This window comes from Rhineura floridana, chromosome 10 (genome assembly GCF_030035675.1).
Source record: "Rhineura floridana isolate rRhiFlo1 chromosome 10, rRhiFlo1.hap2, whole genome shotgun sequence".
NCBI lineage: Eukaryota > Metazoa > Chordata > Lepidosauria > Squamata > Rhineuridae > Rhineura > Rhineura floridana.
The window spans coordinates 46,876,165-46,900,980 of NC_084489.1; the positions used below are offsets into that span (position 1 = coordinate 46,876,165).

The 24,816-nt window shown below is 41.4% G+C and overlaps 1 long non-coding RNA gene across 1 annotated transcript in view; it reads right to left on the reverse strand.

Annotated features, from left to right (window-relative positions):
* Positions 1–2,612: 2,612 nt before the first annotated feature.
* Positions 2,613–24,816, reverse strand: part of LOC133365424 (uncharacterized) — a 38,677-nt gene continuing 16,473 nt past the window's right edge. The window contains exons 2-3 of the long non-coding RNA XR_009758210.1: positions 7,041–7,083; positions 2,613–2,746 (exon numbers count right to left, since the gene is read on the reverse strand). This is a non-coding gene — a long non-coding RNA (uncharacterized LOC133365424). The remainder of the gene's footprint in view (positions 2,747–7,040; positions 7,084–24,816) is intronic.

Here is a 24,816-nt window from a genome sequence, read left to right on the forward strand (position 1 = left end):
CCATCACAGTTGCTGCTTGCAGAAATTCAGTTAATGGCCCTTCCAATTACAGTACTTGCCCACAAATAAGGTGGATAATTTTGAGTGTTTATTTCTACATAGCTGTAATCAAACAAGTAAGTCTTGCTACACACACATTGGAAGTGAGCATACATTGAAAGTTGAATGTAACTTGATTTTGGTGAACACTCTTTCACATTTAGATGCTGTGGAGAGTTTACTTCTCAATCCCCTTCACAAACACTCACTGTTGCAGGTGTCCCTGTGCTGTAATAGCATACAATCACATATCACAAGCCCTTAGGTTGGTCATTCACATGGTTCTTTCCCAATTGATAACTATCACTGTCCCTCCTGGTGAGATGGTGACTGAGAAGAAAAGGCCTATGCCAGGCTTTTTCAACTTGGTGCCCATCAGATATTTTGGACTACAACTGTTATAATGCCTGACCATTGGCCATGCTGGCTAGAGCTGATGGGAGTTGTAGCCCAGAACATCTGGAAGGCATCTAGCTAAGGTTGGATGGCTTACACAATTGACCCAAGTAGTAATTCACAAACATATCACAGCTGAGTGGGAATCATACAGTATAATGAGGAACTGTCTCTTATGCAGCTGTGGTTGCTTGTGCCACAATCAATCAGTCCCAACCTCTGAATTTCCTCTCTCACAAAGAAAAATGTATAGTTTAGTAGCCTACCAGAGCAACTCTAAATAATAATATAAAAAGTACAAGGAGGGAGTAAAAACCTTTTCCTTGTTGGAATGACTTCAGTTGCTTTGCAGTATGAGGAGGCTTCTGCAGAACTTGCAGATTGTACATGCTTGTACTGGTGTTAGTATCTCAGAATAATGCTTAATTTTATGCAGCATCCGTGCAATTAGAGATGGGTGAATAATTCATCATGAATACATTATTCCCCCCTCGAATTCATTTTTCTTTGTTTATAAAATCTTTGTGCAAACTCTTGTGTCTTGATTGAATGTGTGCAGTACAAACAACTTTTCATATGAGCAGTTTGAGTTCAGTTCATTTTCTTGCAACAGTTATTTCATTATAGTCACTGTGTCATTTCTATGACGCCCAATTATAGTGTATTTATTTTATTTTATTTAAATCATTTCTTACCCGCTTGTCATTGCACAACAATTTGAGAGGGAGTTGCACCTAAAACAGTTTTAAATTCACAGTGCAATAGCTAAAAACAAGGAAGGTAAGTCACAAGCAGTCAACTAAAGATATCCATATTGGCATTAGATTCCCCTAAAAACCTAGAAAAATAATGAGGTCTTCAACTTGCATCCAAAACTTAAAAAGAGTAGACAGCAGCTATATCACAGGGACACCACCCTCAAGAAGGCTGTCTTTGTCATATAGCAGGTTTCAGCTAAAGATGGTAGAGCTAAGAGACCCTCCCCAGTAGATTTTAACAAATGGGCAGGTCTGTATAGAAGGAAACAAGTTGTATAGGGCCATGTTAGTCAGTATAAGTACCTTGAAGCAGGCTCTGTTGTATACAGGAAGCCAGTGCAGTTCTTGCAGAATCAGTGTTATATGCCTCTCTCCAGTGGTACATGTCACCCCAGAGAGAAGCATAGCCACCACATTCCACACTAGCCACAGCTTCTGAATCAGCTTCAAGGACAGCCCCACACAGAGTGCATTACAATAGTCGAATCTAGAGGTTACCAGAACATGGATCACAATGGGAATGCTCTCCCTGTTCAGGAACAACCACAGTTGGTTGAAAGGCACTGTTTGCTGCAGAGTCCATTTGAACTTCTAATGACAACAGTGGATGTAGGAGCATCCTCAGACTATTCTTCAGAGAGAGTGCAACCCCATTCAGAACAGAAACACACATACTGTAATGCGCTCTACGTCGGGTTACCCTTGAAAACGACCCAGAAATTACAGCTTATACAGAATGCGGCGGCGCGCTTACTTACCAACAGCCGCCGACGGGATCACATCACGCCAGTGTTGTTTGACCTACACTGGCTGCCAGTTGTTTTCCGGGCCTGATTCAAGGTGTTGGTTTTAACCTTTAAAACCCTGTACGGTTTCGGCCCAGCTTACCTGAAAGAGCGCCTCCACCGCCACCAATTATGCCGCCCAACTAGATCAGCCACACAAGGCCTTCTCTCAATCCCTCCAACCAAAACAGCTAGGTTGGTGGGTACTAGGGAGAAGGCCTTTTCTGTGGTGGCCCCCACTCTCTGGAACTCCCTCCCATATGATCTTCGACATGCCCCTTCCCTAGATGTATTCCGCAAGGCCCTGAAGACGTGGCTATTCCAGCAAGCCTTTGAGGTCATTGGGTAAATCACCATGATTCTGTCATTTATCTTATGTTGTTATTATAATTGCTTTTATATGTATTGATGACTGTCCAGTATTTTACCTATTGTTATTAATGTGATTACATCTGTTATTGTATTTTATCTCTTTTAATGTACGTCGCCTAGAGTGGCTAATTGCCAGATAGGCGACAAACAAATTAAATATTATTATTATTATTATTATTATTATACCCCAAAAACTCCCAGACCTAGGAACTACCTACCCACAGGGCCTCTTCTTGTCAGGATTCAGTTTCCATTTATTAGCTCTCATACAGCCTACCACTACATCCAAGCACCCGACTCAGTTGATGCAGAGAATAAGAACTGGGTTGTATCAAGAAACTGATGACACCTTGCTCCAAATCTTCTAATTACCGGTCCCAATGGCTTCATATAGATCTTAAACAATATTGGAGACAAAATAGAACCCTGCTAAACATTTTCCATTATATAAACACATGTACCTGGAATAGGTTTGGTCTGGATTAGACATATCAGACCTGAAACATATCCAGTTATTGTATTAAATCAGTCCTCTCTTTAATACATAAATTATTTGGGTAAAAATTGTATTCTTCACAGTCTGTGAGTCCTATTGAAACTACTTATGCTTAGAATGTACCTTTAATTTCTTCTACATATAATGCATTTGTCAGACGACTAATTAATAAAATGACTTCACTGGATGAGTCATACCATGACCTCTGAGGTCCTCATTAGACTTCAGTGAAAAGACTAAAGGCCAAGGCAATCATTTTAAGCATAGCTGTGTGCTGATAAACATCTTCTACTAGTAACCCTGATAACCAGCTATGAAGCAGAGGTGGTGTGTGAACTAATGCCTGAAATCTAAACTGTTTGGTTATTGTTTGTTTTATGGCAGTTTCTTGATCAGGGGTTCCCAATCCTCAGACCATGACTGAATGGTCCACAAGCTTCATTCAGGTGGGCTGTGGCTTGTCTGTCAAACTACAACTAAAAATCATACAGTATATAGCAGAGCACATTACAACTGCAACAACAGGCATAAAAATAATTAAGTGGTATGCTAAGACCCTCAGCAGTTTTCAAGTGGTCCATGATGGGGGGAAAGGGGAACCACTGTTTTGGGTTATTTTTGGGGAAACTGTAGTACACATGTAGAACATGCAGGATACATTCTTGTGGAGAGCCCTCCTCAGCCCATACACAAACTGGAAGTGGTGGATGTATTTGGCTTGAGCTCTTTTGCTTAAGGATTGTCTTCAAATCCAGAAATATATTTAGAAATAGTGTCCACCAATCTTCAAGTAGATTGTTAGGATGCTTCCAATGAAAGTAGAACCAAAGTATGGTCGTGGGGAGGCTGGCAGGGATATGTTGTGGTGGCAGGATCAGCAGGCCTGGCTGCAAGCTTCTACACAACTCTTCCATGCAGCTATTAATATTAGAGCCACATTACTCTAATATTGCCAATCCATTGGATCAGTAATCACAAATATTTGTTTGAGGCTGATGGCTTTACCAGTGTTGAAGAGAGAAGTGATGTTGGCGTTGGAAAAAGGAAGGAAATCAAGATCCAAATGTGTAACAAAGCTTTATACCAGAAGATTTATTTTCATAAGCTTCAGAATCGGTATGGACATGATACTTAATTTCATCCCAAAAGCTCACCAGTTTGACCTTTTATGAAGGTCCATTAAATATTTATCTGAATCTAAAACTTGAAAGGGCTGCACACTTTACATCTTTATGCCTCTTGTTGCTCAGCACACCTCATAAAACGTTTGACCTTGAGGTATGTGTGGATGAAGGGAACACTTATACAGCTGACAGGTTACTAAAGACAAGCAGGAATGAAATAAGAGGCTGGGGGTGGGGGGAACCGCACACACAATGCTCTCTCACACAGTCTTTCACCGAACATTAGAGTATGAGAGAGAAGATGAAGTCAGGCTACTGACAACAAGCTGTAGAATGTTGACATTCTCATCACCACAGAGCAAACAGAATTGCAACTACACAATGCCTCTTGCTTACATGATGGAAAAGAACAGTGGGGCAGGGGGAAGATTTTGTGCTGAATCTTAAACTGCCAGCATTGGGTTCCCCCTTCTCCTGTGAGCTTTTTGACAACTGTAACTGTCTCAAAATTGTTAAAAGAAAGACTGCACCACAACAACCACATAACACCCCACAATTGTTCAAAAATATACACTTCAGACATTTTCATTTACTGTAATCATTTTTAAAGCATTTTCGTAAACTGCTTTTAGACAGAAATAATCCCCTGACATGGGCAAAGGGGAAACATCACTTTTTTAAAAAAATACAATGAAAAAGAAAAGAGGCCAACAGAATCATCAGTCCTAGACTTAGACATACTAAACACCAAGGTGAATAAAAACAGTACTGAAAAGGGGATAAACTTAAGAAGTGAATGCTGCATTGTGGATCTGTGGGATCCAGAGCACACAAGGCTGGCCCCCACCATTAGGCAAATGAGGCAGCTGCCTCGGGTGGCAGATGCTGGGGATGAGTGCAGTTGTCGGAGGTGTTGAAGACAGAGCTATGTGTGCCGCGTGACTTGCCTTCCACCACCTAAGCTAACCTACTGCTTCAAGGTATGGTGGAGATCTGCATCCAATCCTCAGCATTGAAGTAAGATTCAGCTGCCAATCTGGTTGACTTCTGTATGTGGAATGGTATGAGGAAGTGCCATCTTGGCCTCCACCTCAGGCAGCAAAACATCTTGGGCCAGCCATGGCTTGCACACAGAGGTACCAAAGAATTCATCTCAAGCTATACCTGGTTTTGACTTAGTGTCCGAAGGAGCTCACTGAGGAGAACAAGGTATGGAGGAGTAATAATCATGGGTTGCTGCCTCAGTATCAGAAGTTGTAGAAATATTGTTGTATGTGAACCAGCTCTAAGAGGACAATTCAGAAACCATGTATTGAGAATGTTCTGTTCTAGGCTATTGTGCTCTTTGACTGAATTGACTGGGGCACGCTACTCCAGTGTTCTTCAACCCTGGGTCCCTAGATTTTACTGGACTACACTGCCCATCACCATTTATCATTGTCTAAGCTGGCTGGAGCTGATGGAAGTTGGAGTCCAGCAACTTTTGGGGACCCAAGGTTGAAGAACATTGCACTGTTCTATACAAATTGCCCTTATAAACTTCAATAGGCACCTTAATTGGTATAGTACAGCTGCTGTCCACCTGACGCCCTCCAGATGTTTTGGATTACAACTCAGCTGTGGCTGATAGAAATTGTAGTCCAAAATATCTGGAGGACACCAGGTTGGTTAAGGCTGGTGTAGCAGAACTGAAGAACTTCTGTTGTGAATACATCAAATGCGGGACTTTGGTTTGGACAATAAATTGTGTAGGCTGTTGGGTCAAACCTCGTGCTTTTTAAAATATAAACAGAAGCAGAAGCAACAGGTGCTAATAATGCAGGAACCCGTTTGTCTTATAAAATAAAACCTTGTGATAAGAACCAAGCGCTTTGTATTTTACAAAGAATTTCCTGGTTTTTCCCCTCTTTCATTCTTGTTAGAGAAAATGTTGTTTTGTTGGTTTGCATGTTTATCACCAGTATCTATATTTTAATATTTTACCCCCTTTGAATTTTGTTTTATTTTAGGTGACAAGATTTCATCTCAGTTTGTTAAAGAGAACCAGCTGTTTTCCTCCGAGATAATTTTATGGAACTGTTGTTTGCCATAATTACATTGCAATTACTCAGTCATATCCATAAAAGCAGATGAGGGTTTTCTATGTGTCCTTCTAAGTTGTTGGAAGTCACAAAAATGATAGATGTTAGTTTGTCATAGCTTGACTGTTGCCCTCTGTTGGCAAGATATCAAATATTTTTCTTGTATGTGTATATGCGTGTTTTTAAGGGGAGAGAAAAAAGCATAAAGAAATAATTTTTCGAACGTCTTCATATATCCAACTTTAGTCATGGGCTTGTGAAAATATCACAAGACTTCAAAAACCATAGGCTCCTCCAGGCTACCTGTTTATCGAGCATTCATCCTGATTAGCTTGCACAAAACTTACATGGAGGTTAGACCAAGGTCACATTTGCACCATCCATTTAAAGCACTCTTATACCACTTTAAACAGTCATGGCTTCCCCTAAAGAATTCTGAGAACTGTTGACCCTTAACAAACTACAGCTCCCAGGATGCTTTGGGGAAGTCATGACTTTTAAAGTGGTAAAGGACTGCTTTAAATGGATGGTGTGGATGAGGCCTATATCTGGTTTTCATTTGTTGCACCAGGGCAACAGAGCACTTTAATTGCACAATTCTAACACCAAAAGTTCCAGTTTGTGCTTGAATCCCTCCTGCAAAATACCAACAGTCTGAAGGTAACCCATAATAATTTATTTTATTTATTTAACAGGATTTATAAACCTCTTAATAATCAAAACGTCTAAGTGGTTTACATAAAATAGAAAACACACATTAAAAATATTGATATAATCAGATGTTTAAAACAAGTTGACAAAAAATTCAAAATATAAATAAAATCAGCAGTTTAAAAAATACACATTATGAAATAAACTTTCATATTAAAATACATGGCATTTATATCTGAACATTATTAAAAGATGATATAAATGTGTGTGATGAGCATCTTGGAACTTATGGCTGCATTCAGACAGCAGTTTATTCTGTGTTCCTGATATTTCCTTACCTGATTTGATCTTTCACATGATGTCAAAGCCATTCCTGGAAATCTAGAAGAATATAATGGAAGTTTAGCTCTCATTTCTTTGTTAATTGCTTCCAGAAAAAAACCATTTGCAACCCCATTAATCCAGAAAACTGGGGGAACAAAGTGAATAAATTTGAGGCGGTATACCACCATGGAGTTCTTTCCTGCCATTTTCATGGGGGAACAGAAGTGCTCATGTGCAGAAGGGGTGGAGGAATAGTGACATGTCCAATGTTGTTCACTGTTGTGTAACACCATGCCCACAGGAGTGAATGAAATTTAGTGTGACACGGTGGTATATTGGTCAAAAAGCCACAGTTCCATAATGCAACATGTACAGCAGTGTGAAAGGAATGTTAGAAATTGGGTGAGAAGCACTATCATTGTAATCAGTAAAGCTAATGCAATAAACCCCATGTCAGAATACAGCCAAAATCTATAAATACTACAGAATGGATTGCTCCCTTCAAATTTGCTGAGAGGAAGAGCACTATTGGAGAGGTGCTGACCATTTCACTCAGAAAGGTGCAAGAAAGTAAGAGCATCATAGACCTCTGCTAGATTAAGTAAAAGGTCCATCTAGTTCAGCATCCTGTTTTACACAGTGGCCAGCCAAATGTTGGGGAAGGGCCATAACTCAGTGGCAGAGCACATGTTGCATGAAAAATGTACCAGGCTCAATTCCTAGTGTCAATCTTTGTCAGCAGTACTGAGCTAGATGGATCAATGGTCTGACTTGATACAAGGCTGCTTCCTGTATTTCTGTGCTTCTGAGAAGTTCACAGGCAGCTTATGAAGGTGATAGTCTTTTCCTGTTGTGACCGCAGCAACTGGCATTACCATACTACCAGTGAACATGCAGATTCTGATTTCAGCTACCTCTCCACTAATAACTACTGGTAAACCTGCCCCCCCTGCATTTGTCCAATTACCTTTTAAAGCCACCTAAACCATGGCAATCAATTTCATTACATGACCCTGAGTTCTAATTTATGATAGGTGGTACAATAAGCCTTACTCAGGCATTAAGTCCTCATGCTTGCCTGGCCTTACCCCAGCTATCTCATCCACTACTGGTCCTGCCCTTATTTAGGGATGGGGGAGAAATTCAATTCCCTTTGCATTTTAATGAGTACCTAATTTACTCTGCTCAGACCAATATGCAAACTGAAATGCCACTATCCTTCACAGCTTGTAATTCTCTGAATTTTGCAATGCAGCTCTCCAACCCATGTGTACAAAAATGCATCTTAGGGGAAAGTGTGCATAAAATGCAAGCATTAGTAAAAAAAATAACGTTAAAAAGGAGTTATTTTAAGGAAAATTGATTGCAAAAATGTGTTTATCAGGAGAAATTTGCACAAAAATGCTGATGATTTTCATGAGCATTTTGGGGGCGGGCAGGAGAGGAACTCACAAATTGCAATGGCAATGTGGATATTTGAATTTACAATTGGAAAAAAATGAGAAACTGAGATAAACCAAAATTCACAGATTCATCCATCCCTACCTTCAATTCATGGGGGTGGGGGAGATGCATGAAGCAGAGAGCCTGCTCTATACATGTAGGCTCCCTGCACGATTCAGAACTCTGGGCAATCAGGTTTTTAAATCGCTTGGGAAACCTACATGTTTAGAACAGGCTCCCAGTTTCATATCCTCTCTTCCAATAAATGGACTGTGGCAGGGCTAGGGAAACAATGGCATGGATCTTACTGACCATGGCCTCACTCTCTCCCTTGTGTATGAGGACTTAACATCTGTATTAGGGTTTAAGTTTCAGGCCCATCTGCACTATACATATAAAGTAGTATATCATGTATGGAACCAGGTTTCTTTGTGTATATCCCTAGCTCAATAATGGATTGCTTGTGCAAATTTGTAGTATAAACGCAAATTTGCAGTTCCTCCTAGGACTGAGCCAAAATGATCCCCTCCCAATTTCACCACTCTATTCACAGGATGCAATCAGAGACCACTTGGGATTATTTCCCCCGGGGGGGGGGGACTCACTTGCATTTTCTTTTTATCTAAAGACAGCAAGAAGAGGTCAGGAAATACTGCCTTCACTCTTATTTGATTCCCCTTGTGATGATATCAGTAGATCTCATTGACTATATGGTGTCATCATGAAGACTAATTGGATTAAGATTAAAAAGCATTGCCCTCATTCTGTCTTGGCTTTATGACAATGGCACAGAACCAATAAAATCTGACTATATCTGAAGCTCAGTCAGAACAAGGGCAGTGTTTGCTACCCTTGCTCTGCTGTCTTATGGATAAGACATGTAATTCTGATTAACAATTTTTGTTAGTCACAATTACATGTATATATTTTTAGGTGATTAACGGAATCCTTATAGAGATCCAGAAGACGCTTGAGTGAAGTTATGTTTTCGCTTTCAAAACTCTCTCTCTCTCTCTCTCTCTCTCTCTCTCTCTCTCTCTCACACACACACACACACACACACACACACACTAATCATCATGATCATCAACAGGAAAAGAGGGAGAAATGATACCTAGCAGAAATAGAGAACATGATTGGCATTCCCATTTCCAGGACCGTGCATGGGTTGTGAAGAGGAGATTAAAAAGGTGAGCAAAGTGACTTTTGTAAGTTCCTTCCAAAGCCCTTCCCCTTTCAAGCCAAAAAAGTTTGATTGAGAAATTTTGGTTCAGGCTAATGGGAGGCAAACATGTTTTTTTCTTTTACGAACAATCCCGGTGTGAATGACATGGCATCATGATGTAGGTTCCTTCTCATTGGGCCATTCTGAAGGAGGATCACAGCCCAGGCTTCTGATTGTTGCAGCTCCATTTTTGGAAGCACACTTTTTTTCTATTTAAACAATTAAATAAATAAAGATTAACTGCAACCCTCTGCCATTTTGTAATCCTTGGGACTTTTTAGACATTTCAACCAAGTTTGCAAATTCTTCAGAAGCTGTTTTCACCCCATCCTTTGAACCCTACAAAAATCACTGGGCCAAATATTACTTCATTTATTTGTTTTTTTATTTATATACAACAAAACAGGCTCTTAAGTTGTTTACAAGTATAAAAATTAATTACACAAACATTAAAATATAAATATCCTTAATTAAAATACACAATAAAACAATTAAGGCAACTTCATTTTATTATCTTTTTGTAGAGATCTTCTGTTTTAAAATAAAGCCTGGCAGTATTTTTGAAAGGCTTTGCTTAAAAAGTCATGCACTCTGTATAAATCCTCCATTTAGGGTCTCCAAAGGCTGGAAAGGTGCCTGAAAAAGCATTAAAATCTTACACTCTCATTTAAAAAGTGTATTTGTGGGTTTTCACCACACAGCATCTGCTCTAGTGCTAACTGACAGTCGTAATTAACTATTTTTAGATTTTTTTAAAGCAGTCTTTGACATACATGGAACATCATGTTAATCTGCTGCAGAAGCTTAGATTTTGGGGAAGAAGCTTATTTATTATGTGATATTTCCATTTTCTTGCTTTCTCTATCTTAATGCTCTCACTTCCACCTATTGCCTATATCCAATCTTGCTTCCTTTAGCCATTTCACACTGAAATTCAAAGATCCATTTTTAGTTGTAGGGCTCTAATTTTCTTTGGAGCTTCAGTCATTCCATTTAAGCCAGGGTTCGCCAACCCATTGCTCACAGGGCACAGTGGTGCTGGCAAGGCCCTTCATTGGCACCCCAGCAGGTAGCCCAGAATCTGAGCTTTCATTTAAAAAATAAACTAAGTCTCTAGCTCTCCTGGAAAAGACGTTATAGAGCAAAATGTGCAAGTACCCTTCTACATGATTTATGTAAAATGAGCCAGTCTGGCTGTTCTTGTCTGTGTGCTGTGATTAATAAGTGAGTTGTTTTGACACCAGGCAGCAGGAATCCCTAGAGCCTTAAAGAACTGCTTTTTGCCCTCCCTTTTAGTGCAGTTTTTCTGCTTCCATCTTTTCCCCCTAATCCTTGGAAACTCCATAGTTTGTCCTTCCTTCTTCCCTGGTTTGCCTGAGATCAGGCAGTGCCAAGCAGTTATTTTTGGCAAATATACCATACTAAGTGTGGGTGAATGTTAAGGAATCCCCCTCCCCACAAATGGCAAATGTGAAAATTTTGCAGAGAGGATTAGGCATGCCTCCTACTTTGCAGGAGCTAAAAACCAGTGACTCATTAAGAATCCACTGTATAATTAACTCACAGTACAATCGTATTACTTCCATGGGGCTTACTTCCAGGTAAATGGGTACAAGATAGCAGCCTAGGCTTTGGTTTAGGGGTGCCATTGGGGAAAAATAGAGTTCTTGTGCATTTAACAGTTGTAGGGCAGGCAGAAATCCAACAGGTCAAGCCTTTTCTAGTTTGGAAATACAATTACGGGAAAAGGTTCACCATGACTACTCTCTAATTTTGTGTTAGGCCACACTCCCATTGCAGTAATTTTGTGATTGGTACCCCCAGCACTCTCTCAAAATTTGAAATGTGCTCTCTGGTTCAAAAACGTTGTGACCTCGATATAAACTGTAATCTGGGGAAGGACTTTTCCAATGTTGGCTGCTTATATGTGGAATCCCATCTCGACTGAGCCTCATCTCTATATAGTTTTAGCTAGATGCATCTTTTTTAGCAGGCTGTTGGAGGAGGACAGATTGCAATGCACTCTACGTGGGGCTGCCTTTGAAGACAGTTCGGAAACTGCAGCTTGTGCAAAATGCAGTGGCCAGATTGGTAACGGGGACCAGATGGTCCGAACATATAAAACCGATTCTGGCCCGCTTGCACTGGCTGCCTGTATGTTTCCGAGCTTGATTCAAGGTGCTGGTTTTGACCTATAAAGCCTTACACGGCTTGGGACCACAATATCTGATGGAACGCCTCTCTTGATATAAACCCACCCATACACTACGTTAAAGATCAAAGGCCCTCCTCCGGGTGCCTACTCCAAGGGAAGCTCGGAGAATGGCAACAAGGGAGAGGGCCTTCTCAGTGGTGGCCCCCAAATTATGGAATGATATTGGTGATGAGGTGCGCCTGGCGCCAACACTGTTATCCTTTCAGCGCCAGGTCAAGACTTTCCTCTTCTCCCAGGCATTTTAGCATGTGTTCTATATTGTTTTAAATTTTTAAATTGTGTTTTAAATTGTTTTTTAAAAGATGTATTTTAAATTGTATTTGTTTTTAGTTACTGTAAACCGCCCAGAGAGCTTCGGCTATGGGGCGGTATACAAGTATAATAAATAAATAAATAATAAAAAGGGCAAAAAGGAGGAACCAGGGAACTACAGGCCAGTCAGTTTAACATCAATCCCTGGAAAAACTCTGGAACAGATTATAAAGCAGTCAATCTGTAAGCACCTTGAAAACAATGCAGTGATTACTAGGAGCCAACATGGATTTATGAAGAACAAATCCTGCCAAATTAATCTTATCTCATTTTTTGATCGGGTAACCTCCCTTGTAGACTGTGGGAATGCTGTGGACATAATATATCTCGACTTCAGCAAAGCTTTCAACAAAGTGCCCCATGATATTCTGATTAGCAAGGTAGGTAAATGTGGGCTGCATGGAACAACTATCAGGTGGATCCATAGTTGGCTCCAGAATCGTACTCAAAGAATGCATATCAATGGTTCCTTCTCAAACTGGGGTACCACAGGGCTCAGTCCTGGGTCCAGTGCTCTCCAACATTTTTATTAACGACTTAGATGAGGAGGTACAGAGCATGCTTATCAAATTTGCAGATGATACAAAATTGGGGGGCATAGCTAATACTGTGGAAGACAGAAACAAAATTCAAAGGGACCTTGATAGGCAGGAGCACTGGGCTAAAAACAACAGAATGAAATTCAACAGGGATAAATGCAAAGTTCTACACTTAGGAAAAAGAAATCAAATGCACAGTTATAAGATGGGGGATACTTGGCTCAGCAGTACGACATGTGAGAAGGATCTTGGAATTGTCATTGATCACAAGCTGAATATGAGGCAACAGTGTGATGTGGCTGCAAAAAAGCCAAATGCTATATTAGGCTGCATTAACAGAAGTATAGTTTCCAAATCGCGTGAAGTATTAGTTCCCCTCTATTCAGCACTGGTTAGGCCTCATCTTGAATACTGCATCCAGTTCTGGTCTCCGCACTTCAAAAGGATGCAGACAAACTGGTTCAGAGGAGGGCAACAAGGTTGATCAGGGGACTGGAAACAAAGCCTTATGAGGACAGACTGAAAGAACTGGGCATGTTTAGCCTGGAGAAGACTGAGGGGAGCTATGATAGCATTCTTCAAGTACATGAAAGGTTGCCACACAGAGGAGGGCCAGGATCTCTTCTCGATCATCCCAGAGTGCAGGACACAGAATAATGGGCTCAAGTTGCAGGAAGCCAGATTTCGACTGGACATCAGGAAAACCTTCCTAACTGTTAGAGCCATACGACAATGGAACCAATTACCTAGAGAGGTAGTGGGCTCTCTGACACTGAAGACATTCAAGAGACAGCTGGACAGCCATCTGTCGGGAATGCTTTGATTTGGATTCCTGCATTGAGCAGGGGGTAGGACTTGACGGCCTTATAGGCCCCTTCCAACTCTACTATTCTATGATTCTATGATTTAGTGGTTGTGTTATTTTATGCCTTGTTTTGATCTTGTTTGATTTTGCTGTAAACCACTCTGTGGCTTGTGCAAATAATCTCAATACATAAATAATCCTATGCATACTTTCCAGGGAGTAAGCCCCATTGAGCATTGTGTGACTGACTTTTGAATAAACATGCACAATGTTTCACTCTTAGTGAAAAGAAGACATCTACATTCACAAAAAAATTACATTTGAGTGTTGCACCACCTAATTAAATACATTAGGAAGTCCATACACATAGCTAAGCACTGCAGAACAAGATGGATCTCAGGAGCGAGATGGCAAAATGAGGGTATTCATTTCACTCTTTGTGCAAGAGCATTCCCTCAGTGGTGCAGTTTGGTAATTTTAGAGTCTGGACTTATTGGTCTTATGCAGGTGGGGGAAAGTTTGGTCCTCCAGATGTTGCTATACTACAACTCTCATATTCTCTCGCCATTGACTACACATGCTGGGACTGATGGAAGTTGTAGTTCTGCAATATGTGGAGGGCCAAAGGTTCCCCACAGCTGGTTTTATGGTCTGGTCTTTCTCTTTAGATGGCAATGTGCATAGGAGAGACCCAAGATATTTTTCTGTCTGAGGCAAAGGACAAGATGGCATCCTTCCATTTCATGTACAAGAGCCAACTGGTCTGGATCTTGCTTCAGTGTTGGCAACAGAATAACATCCTGCAGCATACCTGAGGATAGTGGGCTAGTTTAGGGGGTGCAAGTCACGTCATGTGGCACACAGCTCTATCTTCCAACAGAAGAAAATGGCCAGGGTCTCAGGAATCAGAGTCGGGAATTTGCTGCCTAAGGCAGTTGCCTCACACTGCCTATTGGTGGAGCCGGCCCTGGATGTCCCTGACTTCACTTCAAAATATGGTAAGCCAGTGCTGCTGTGTTTGGAAGTCCTCCTTCCCATTCTGCTGCATGGGCTGCTGGACTTCTGCCCAAAGTCCTACGCTGACAGCACCACTGATGCCCTTAATGTGTCATTCAGAAGTTTTGTGAAGTAAGTAATAAGGAATCCTTTTTATAACAAGGACTAAATAATGCATGTGCATGTGTTAACCAGCGATACATGTCAGGACTTCAGAAGATGTGAATGTCATTGAGTTGATAATGCTGGGTGCACCTATGAAAGTTATGTTATCGCTGTGCTGAGTGACCAAAAATGAGCATTCCCAATTTGCTGTTTGAGGATGTGTGTGTGTGTGTGTTACTGTTTGCCAGGAACACAAATAAAGCATTTAGAGACTTCCATGAACTAGATATTTCATTTTGTGCAACCATTACATCAACTTCTTCAAAAAACTATATTGGATTGTCTTGATATGTTGGTCTGTTGTCCAAGCCAACACCATGACATTCCCCACTGCAAAAGAAAAAGTAGTTCATTGTTTTCATTCCTTCACCCCAGTGATCCTGAAAGTGGTCTGCAAATGTTTCAGCCACTAAAACTGGTTGTACAGCAATGATTAAACCAGCTAAGCATTTTTCCTTCCCTTGTCTGCAACCACTTCAGGTTAATCAAAACAATGATTTTAATGCCTTACCCAAAAATCCAAGGTGGGCAGCCCTTTGCTAGTTTATCTGAAAATGTCAAGGATTCCATGGTATTCCCCCCTCCCCTTTTCATATAAGGAACAATGGGTCCAGATTTGCAGTTAAATTTCAGGACCTTAATGATCCAATTTAGACATCTACATCTGTTTTGTTTAGAAAATCTGTCCCTCGCTATATTATTAGAGACATGTTGCTGTGACTCATCCTCTTCAGAACACACTTCTTGAAAGGTCATTGCATAAGATAAGTTGAGGATAGAGGTCAATTGCTAAACATTTGGCCATGTCAGAGGGTACGATAAAGAAGAAACAAGGCTTTAATCTACAAAGACACGATAAGGTAATTGGTCCTTAGTAATGTCATCGCCAGCTCTTATTAGGGTAATTGATCCAAAGCCTTTTGGTAATGGAGCCCTCTAATAGGGAAATCTGTTGTGTTCTGGTGGGATTCAATGTGTGCGCAGAGTTCCACTGGCTTGGAGGTATTCTAAGGAACATAGGAAGCTGCCTTGTATCAGGCCAGATCATTGGTCCATCTAGTCTACTATTGTCAACACTAACTGGCAACAGCTCTTCAGCATTTCAGACAAGAGACCTTTCCAGCCCAACCTGGAGATGCCACGTACTGAATGTGGGATTCAAAGCTGTTATGGAAATTTGTATATGAAGAGATCATCAGCGGTCTGAGATACGTGTGTGCCATTGTGTGTATTTACCTAAGTAGCAGGCTTTTACCCTGCATTTAGATCACGGAGACTTAAGATGTAGTAAAATAAGACAAGCTACTTTATTTATAGAAATACATAGTAGATAGGAAAGGCATACCAAATTTCTAACTAAGTTGGAGGTGCAATGCCCAGGTGTGGGTATTGCCTCATGGCACAGGAGAGAGAGCAAAAGACAAAGATATCTCCTCTCTCCTCGGGCAGGGCAGATAAGTTTCCCTGAGCATATCAGTTTACAACAGAAGGAAGTTAGGTAGAGAACAGCTGGAGGACCTTAACCTATCTTCTTTCTGGAATACAAACAAAGAACCCAAACAGGAGCTGCTCTTGCCCCACTTCCAACAAACGCATGGGCTCTACCACTGAGCTACAGCCAGTGGTGCAGTGGCAAATTCAGAAGTGCAGGGTCCCTTCATGATAGTCATAGCTATACCCCCACACACAGTCACACCCCTTTCTAAAATTATGCAGCATTCCAAGATTTATAGAATAACCTGCCCAGGCTTGAATACTGCTTTAGAAGACTTTTCTCAGTGGCCAACACACTCCCCTTTAATGCTGATTGGCTCATAGGACACTGGAGACATAGGGACCCTGCTGGGATCTGACTTCCAAAAGAGTAAGGGGTCTAAGACCCCTGAGACCCTGGATGACTACACCCCTGGCTACAGCTTATCTTAAATGGGTAGAGCTCACATGGATAAAACATAGAGCTGCCTCTATATTTTCAAGCCCAATTCAAAGTACTGAGAAAAAAGAGGGGGGAATCCAGACCCCTGCTGGACTTTTTTCTGTAAGTGGTCTCATAATTTGTTGAAATTAATTAAAAATCAGTTCACAGAGTACTTGTAATCCTATAACTGACCTTGCCCCATACTCTGACTTTCATTTTCTGCAGTTTAAAAGTTAAAAAAAATGCATGGCTGATTTTTAATTAATTTAAGAAATTTAACATTGACGTCCATGATAGCTCAGTAAGAATCAACTGTCAGTGTTCTAAAAGCCAGAATAACAGCTGCTTGGCTAATCTGGGAGGCACACCCATGCCAGACATTTATTCCACTTTAAACAGTCATGGCTTCCCCTAAAGAATCCTGGGAAGAGTAGTTTGTGATGGTGCTGAGAGTTGTTAGACCTGTATTCTCCTGACAGAGCTTCAGAGGCCAGAGTGGTTTAACAGTCAGCCCCTCTTCTGGGGACTGAAGCTCTTTGAGGGGAATAGGGCATCTCCTAATAACTCTCAGCACCATTCACAAACTACACTTCTCAGGATCCTTGGGAGAACCCATGACTCTTAAAAGTGGAATAAATGTCTGGTGTGGATGTTGCCAGGGACAGCTTTGGTTTAAATTTGAGTGGGAGACTGCATGTGTCTGCTGTAGAATAAAAAGGTGGGGGAAACCCCACAAAATAATGATACTGTTCACAATGGTTTCCTTTTGGAAAGGAAATGGGCTTTCCCTCTGCCCAGTGCCCACCCACTGAATCTCCTCCCCTCCCACTCCTCCCCCTACTTTTCCTCCCCCTCTCTGCCCCTCCCCCATGGTCAGTTTCACTTATCCTAAGCTTAATTGCACAGGAGTAAATCCCATTGAACTCAACAAGCATGCAAATGATCAAACCTCCCCTCCCCCTCCCCCTCCCCCCTCCCTCCCCAATATTTTATACATGAAACATCACAAGGTAATAGCCTCTGATCTATTGTCCTGCATAGTAATTTAGCTTCCCAGATAGCTACTAATAGTCAAGTTACTGACTGGATTCCTTTCCCATTATCACTTGTTTCACAGCTGTATGCAGCTCCCCCCCTTCCTTCCTCCTCCCCCTTCCTTCTCACTCCCTCCTCCTCCTTTTCCTCCCTGTGGTCAGTTTCACCTATCCTAAGCATGATTGCATGGGAGTAAATCGCACTGAACTCAATAAGCATGCCCTCCTCCCCCATTCCTCCTCCTCCTCCCCTCCCCCTCCCCCTCCCCCATGATTATAGGGGAGTAAATCCCATTGAATAAGCATGCAAATGATTAATCCATTCTCAGCAAACTTGCACAGGTTCCCATTTCTTACCTCCCATTAAAAAACAGAGAAGTTCACTAATAGGCAAAAAAACCCCTTGCATTGTGAGAACATACCTATAGCCCACAGATATTTCTATCAAACTTTAAAAAGCAGGGAAATTAGGCAGCTATAGTGAATGCACCAGGGGAGCAGGAGACCTGATCTCCTCTCTGAGATATTGTACTGCCCTACAAATTTGTCAAAATGCAAACACCATTTTGGTTGGTCTTTCACAGACCAATTCACTTGCTGTGTAGCTTAGAAGAATTTGGTAACGTGCCTCTTAAACCGCAGGGTTTTTTTGCCCAAGTGAATTTTATGTTATGTGTTATGCTTTTAAATTTTGTAAGTCACTTATACACTTTTTGTGTAGCAGACAACTAGTTCTTATTATCATTATCATCATTATCATTATCATTATTATTGGTTGGCCCATTAGGGTGACTCAGAGATTGCCCCACAAACCTCAGTCTGCCTTCACCCAGTCTCCACCTGCCTGCCTTCTTACTTACAACCTCTCCAGAGGGTGGCACTGGTTGTCGGTTCCCTCCTTGTTAGTCTCAGTGTTTCCTTTGTAAAACTGATTGGGGAAGAAGATGGAGACAAAGCTAGAATTGGTTTGCTCTGCCTGTCATTGACTTTGATTGCACCAACTGTTGGCTTCCCTGTCTATTGCCCTTCATGTCCCAATGGTCACCAGCAACTACTTAACAACACCCATGTGTGTGCAGTAGAAGATCCTCATGTGCATGTGCAACCCCTGTATGGATGCATGGAAATCTTTTGACTCTTCATGTTCCCTTACCCTTAACTCAGGATGCATCGAGATGAGATGACAAGAAATCTATGATTTCGTTCATGGGGGGTGGGGTGGGAGTTGATGGTGAATGCAGCTGTGAGTGGTGGTGATGATGAGATTTGGTTCAGGATTGCAGCACTGAGAAAATATTGTGGGGAAAAGGGTTAACTCCCCCTCCCCAAGCAACCACAGTCCTGATTTGAATTACTTCTGCCCCATGGCTGTAAACAAACAAACAAACAACAAAAGCCCTGCGGGAGATCTAATCGTAGATCTCCTAACATGTCAGCAAGTAAAATTGTGCTCTCAATTGCCATTCATTAATGGCAGGAGAGAGGTGCGGTTGTTTATCTCTGCAGAGGCTGAACAACCAGGGTTCCTAAAGGCACAACAGACCACTTCTCTAGGTTGAAATGATCTATAACACATTTACTTCAGGGAAAGGGAGTTAACAAGAGTTGTCCTACTTTACTTCTAGAAACAAGACTATTGTACTCTGAGGTGATATATCATCACTGTACTCACATCAGCCTGACAACATACATAACATTTACTTTTTTGTTTCAGAATGGAGGGCATTGAGAAGCATTACAGGGGAAATTATTATGTCCACTTGATGACTCATTAGTTCAAGAGAAGTGCATGTTGTATTAAAGATAAATGAGACATCATCACAAATGTGTTGGTTTCATCTGTTAGCATGATCATTCAATGGATAGAATTCTAGTGTTCCCTGTATGGGGGTAAAACATCTTTTTAATATTTAGAAAGATTCTTCAACTCACATTGACCAGGACAAAATGGTGTACTGTTCCATTTATGTATTTTATTTAACAGTATTTATAGGCTCTCCTATAACAAAGTTCTCAATTTAAAATTCAAAAACAATATATTATTCAGCATACAAACATAAGATGAGAGTTGAGGCCAAACACAAATGTGGAAATTAATCTAAAAGCTGATGAGGATTCCATCTGTGACCCTATCTGGACAGGGGTAACCTGGCTAGAGTAATCTATACTCTGGTAACCTCAAGGTTGGATTATTGCAATGCACTTTACATGTGGTTACCTTTGAAAACTGTTTGGATGCTTCAATTAGTGCAGAATGCAGCTGTCCTATTGCTGACAGGTTCAAGGAGAACAGGTCACCTGTAACACCAATCCTGTTCCAGTTACATTGGCTGCCTATATGCTTCTGAGCCCAATTCAAAGTGCTGATTTTGACCTATAAAGCTCTTTATGGTTCAGGACCCCAATATTTTCTGCAATGTCTGTCCTGATAGGAACCTACCTGGACCCTTAGATAGTCTTCTGAGGCCCTTTTCCAAGTCCCTCCTCTGAGGGAGACTCAGAGGGTGGTGACAAGGGAGAGGGCCTTCTCAGTTGTGGCTCCCCATCTGTGGAGTGGCTCCCCATCTGTGGAGTGGCTCCCCATCTGTGGAGTACCTCCCCAGAGAGGTCTACCTGGCACCTTCATTGACATCTTTTTGGCACCAGGTAAGACTTAACTTTTTTCCCAGGCATTTGCTAGACTGAGTTGATATTGTTTGTTATTAGTATGCTTCCTGTTGCTGTATGGGGATGTTGTTATATTATTGTGTTGTTTTAATACAGTAGGGCCCCGCTTACCGGCGTTCCGCATTCCGGCGTTCCTTTTAAAGCCGATTTTGTGGCATTTTGCAACATTTTCGCATCATTTTTGCGCGACGGCCCCATTATAGTCTATGGGTTCTGCTTTACGGCGATTTCCGGTTTATGGTGGGGGCCTGGTCCCTAACCCGCCTTATAAGCAGGGCCCTACTGTAGTATAGTATATTTGTTTTTATTTTTAACATTGTTGTAAGTTGCTTGGAGTCCTTCGGGTAACAAGCAAATAATAACAATAACAATAACAACAATAACAATAATAAAAAAATCATCCCCTTTTAAAGCCATTCAGGTTGTTGGCCTTTATTACTATTATGGTAGCAAATTCCATAGTTTCTCTATGTGTTGTGTGAAGAGGTACTTTCTCTGTCCTGAATCTCCCAACTCTCTAGGATGGCCCTAAGTTCTACCCTCTCCCTTTCCATGTGTGCACAACAGAAGATCCAAACCATGCAGCTGATGCTCAGCCTGTTCTAGACAGGGTAGAATTCCTCTGAAATGATTAGGCTTCCAGTCTGAAGTTGCTCCTAGATCCACCTTTGTCACTAGTAGGGGTGGAAAGATCTGTCAATTTTGGTTCTTTCAGTTTCTCACTTATCTAATGTTAAATTCATTTCTCTACATTTCTGCAGCTATATGCAGATTTTTTTAAAAAAAAATCTTCATGAAAATTCTCCACCATTTTAGTGCAAATTTCTCTACATAAACTCATTTTTGTAGGCAGTTTGATTATTGTTATTGTTTGATTTATATCCTGCTCTTCCTCCCAGCAGGAGTTTTGATAAAGATACACATTTTTGCAAGCCATTTCTCATCACATCATGCCCTTTTCCATGTTATTTTCACTCATATAGTCATTTTTATCCACACTTTCCCCTAATATATGCAGGCTGTTCTTGGCAACCAAGAGGTCTTCTGTATCTTTAAAAGTTGTGCAGGGGGAAGGGAGAATTTCACCTTGTGGTTTTTCCCATTACAGTGTTGCAAGGAAACCTGCAAGTAGCTGAAATTTCTCTTCTCTTAAAGATACAGAATCATTCTCAGACTCTGAGCCTGGCAACCCTAGGCCCAGCTTACCCTCTGTGGCACAGGCTGGGTCACCAGCTGCAGCCTATCCTGGCCATGGTTATCCATGCTGTGGTAACATCCAGGATTGGTTACATAAGGCATTAGAATGTGGATACCTTTGAAGACTGCCCAGAAACTTCAGTTAGTTTAGCTGCCAAGTAAGGCAATGGGGGACGTAGTTGGGGTTAGGCAGCAAATTAAGTGCTTAGGAACTCCACTAGTTGCCAGTTCATTTCCAAGCACAATTCAATGTGCTGGTACTCACTTTTAAAGCTGCATATGGCTTGGAACCTAGGTACCAGAAAGAATACCTATTCCTATATCAACCTGTCTGTGTATGATACAATTGATGGAGGCTGTTTTATGGATGCCTCTGCCATTTGAACCGACTTTCCAGCCTCCCCCTGCCCCCCAACACACACATAGCAGACCTTCAGCATTCAGTAGTCACTGAACATGCTCAGTCCTGATGGGGCTGATTTGGGTTTGTACTTCTGCAAACCTTGGGGTTTTCTGAAGCCTGCTGATACCTCTTTTTTGTATGTGGACGATGCAATTTTAGCTACATAAGCATCACCCTCATGAGTATTACTTTGCCGTTATGGGATCTTCTTCACAAGTAGACCTGTACTGGCTTATGAAAAAGAATGTCAGCTTTGCCTTTGAGAAAGCAGACTGGAATCCTTACTCTTGACTACTAGCAGGAAGGGGTCCTGCCTGAAAAGTAGGTTGGGGACCTTTCCATGACCAGATCTACTTGTGAGTAATCACTCTAGCCTGCTGTTTCAGGTAGCAACCTTTCAGGTAGCAATGTTGTTCCTAGTATGTTTGTTCAGGCATTGTAGAACACCAGAGAAAGTGTGTATCTCCTCAATAAGGAACCCGCATCCCAGCAACAAAATCCAGAAGTGGATGCCTGCTCAGGGATAACATGTAGCAAAAGTTCCTTGGCCAGAGATAACCAATGTGGTGCCCTCCAAATATGGTTGGACTACAACTCCTGTCATCCGTGGCCATTGGCTATGCTGGCTGGGGCTGATGGGAGCTGAAGTCTAACAACATCTGGAAGGTATATTGGCTACCCCTTCCCTAGCCACTACAATACTTTGTCTCCTATGTATACGTAACATACTTAACCAGAGCCAGTGTGAGAAGAATCTATCTGAAGGACATGTTCTATCCTTTCCTGCTGGTATAAGGAGAAAGGGTGCAACCAGGAGAGGCAGAGTAAGGCTCATTGCACAACTGAGAGCAACTGACCTTGATGACTAAAGACAATGAGTCACTGTAGCATATCAGATCCATAAACCAACACTGGAGAGGCAACTGATCACAAGGCAAGTGGGGAATCTACTGAACTGATAAGAGGAATGGGGTTAATTCCATGAATCGAGGAACAGAATTGTCGAGGCTTCTGTAACTGAAAAGGGGCAGACAAGCATAATACTTGCTAAGTGTAGGTAGCCTATAAAGAGAAGAGTGCTGAAATTTCTCCTAGAGGACTCACCAGAACTCCTCAGTGAATGATAGAGGGTTTGGGGGCTCTGAGGATATCTTGGGCCTAAACAAAAACCTTATGCTGAAGGGAAAGCAGTGAGCACTGATCTCACACCCTCAAACAAAACAAACTGGTGGCAAATGCAGAAATGTTTTTGTTTAATGGCCTAACTTCCTGTCCATGCATTGACAAGGCATAAATACAGGCAGCTTGACTGATATTGAGCATTATATTACACCCTGCACTTTAAAGGAAGTGCTCTCACTTATTAAAATGCTTTCTTCAGTTTAGTCATAGCTTAGGAGTTAATAGTGAATTAATCATCCATGCACCAGGGGAGAGTGTTTTGATCAATATTCAGAATATATCCTTACTAACACATTTGATGGGTACCTCTTGAATACAACTACTTTATGCACCAAGTCCTCTTCCCCCATCCCCACACACAAAGCCAACCAATAAGCATTAGAATTGCATATGATATAAAAGGCTCGTCTCAGCAACAGCTTTGACTGCTCTAGCCAAAGTGTGCCCACCCATTCCATCCACAGCTAGGCAGTTTGCACATCTAATCCATTATTAACATGGTGCACAAATAATAATGGATCTCGGGTTAATTTTTCATGAGCCGCATGAAGCTCTAAAGATGTGCCTACCACAAAGAAACTACTGCATTTATGTAAATTATGAAAAGAGGAACAACACCCTTAGTAAAGCTTAGGGGAAGGAGCAAAAGTATCACTTTAATATGTTTAAACATTGACATTAACTCTGTAAATGTTTTTTTCCCCTTCTCAACTGCTATGAAGATACAAATTGCAGTAGCCCTGTGGACAACCCTCAGGTGGAGGTGACAGTATTCACAAATGGTGCTTCCAGGTGAGTTGTAGTGGGCAGCCCTTCCTGCACACCCACAAAAGTCAAGGTTTGTCTGAATTGGCCATGGGAATTATTATTAGGACTTTCTTCAAAAAGCTTGTTTCACTTAAAATGTCAAAGGTAAGATAGGGGCAAGGCAGGTAAAGAACTGGACTTGCAAGAAGGCCTGCTGAGGTGGACTATGTGACCGCACAGGTTGCACATAGAGATGTGAGTGGAGAATGTAATTGTGTATAGTGCTGTGCTTTACTTTTCCTTACAGGAGTAGATGATTACCATTCATTTGTATGGGAGATGGGAAAGGGCTGTATTTCAGGATGTCACTTGACTAAAGAATTCTTGAGTCAGGTTTAAGGAATCTGAATCCAATGGCACTTCTGAGTAGAAATTTATACGATTGGACTGTGTATCAGCTAATCCATTAATTATTTTTGCGTATGGGTAAAAGCAATCGTAAGAACACAAGAAGAACCCTGCTGGATCCAGTCCAGCATCCTGTTCTCACAGTGGCCAACCAGATGCCTATGGGAAGTCTACAAGTAGGGCCTGTGTGCAACAGCAATCTCCTCAATTGTGATTACCAGCAACTGGTATTCAGAGGCATACTATCTCCAGCAGTCGAGGCAGAACATAGGTATCATGGCTAGTAGCCACTGATAGCCTTATCCTCCATGGTCTAATCCTCTTATAAGCCATACAAGTTGGTGGTCACCATATATTACTGTGAAGTTTTGTTTTTAGATTATGCTTGTCTGTCATAGCAGAAGTCAGTCTTTAGAAGAGGCATTCCTCTTATGTGTGAGAGTAGGAAGATACCCCTTTAAAATCCTGCTTATAATAAGTATTAAAAACTGCTACTTGATTAATTAGGGGCATATTTTAGTTGATTATATGCTT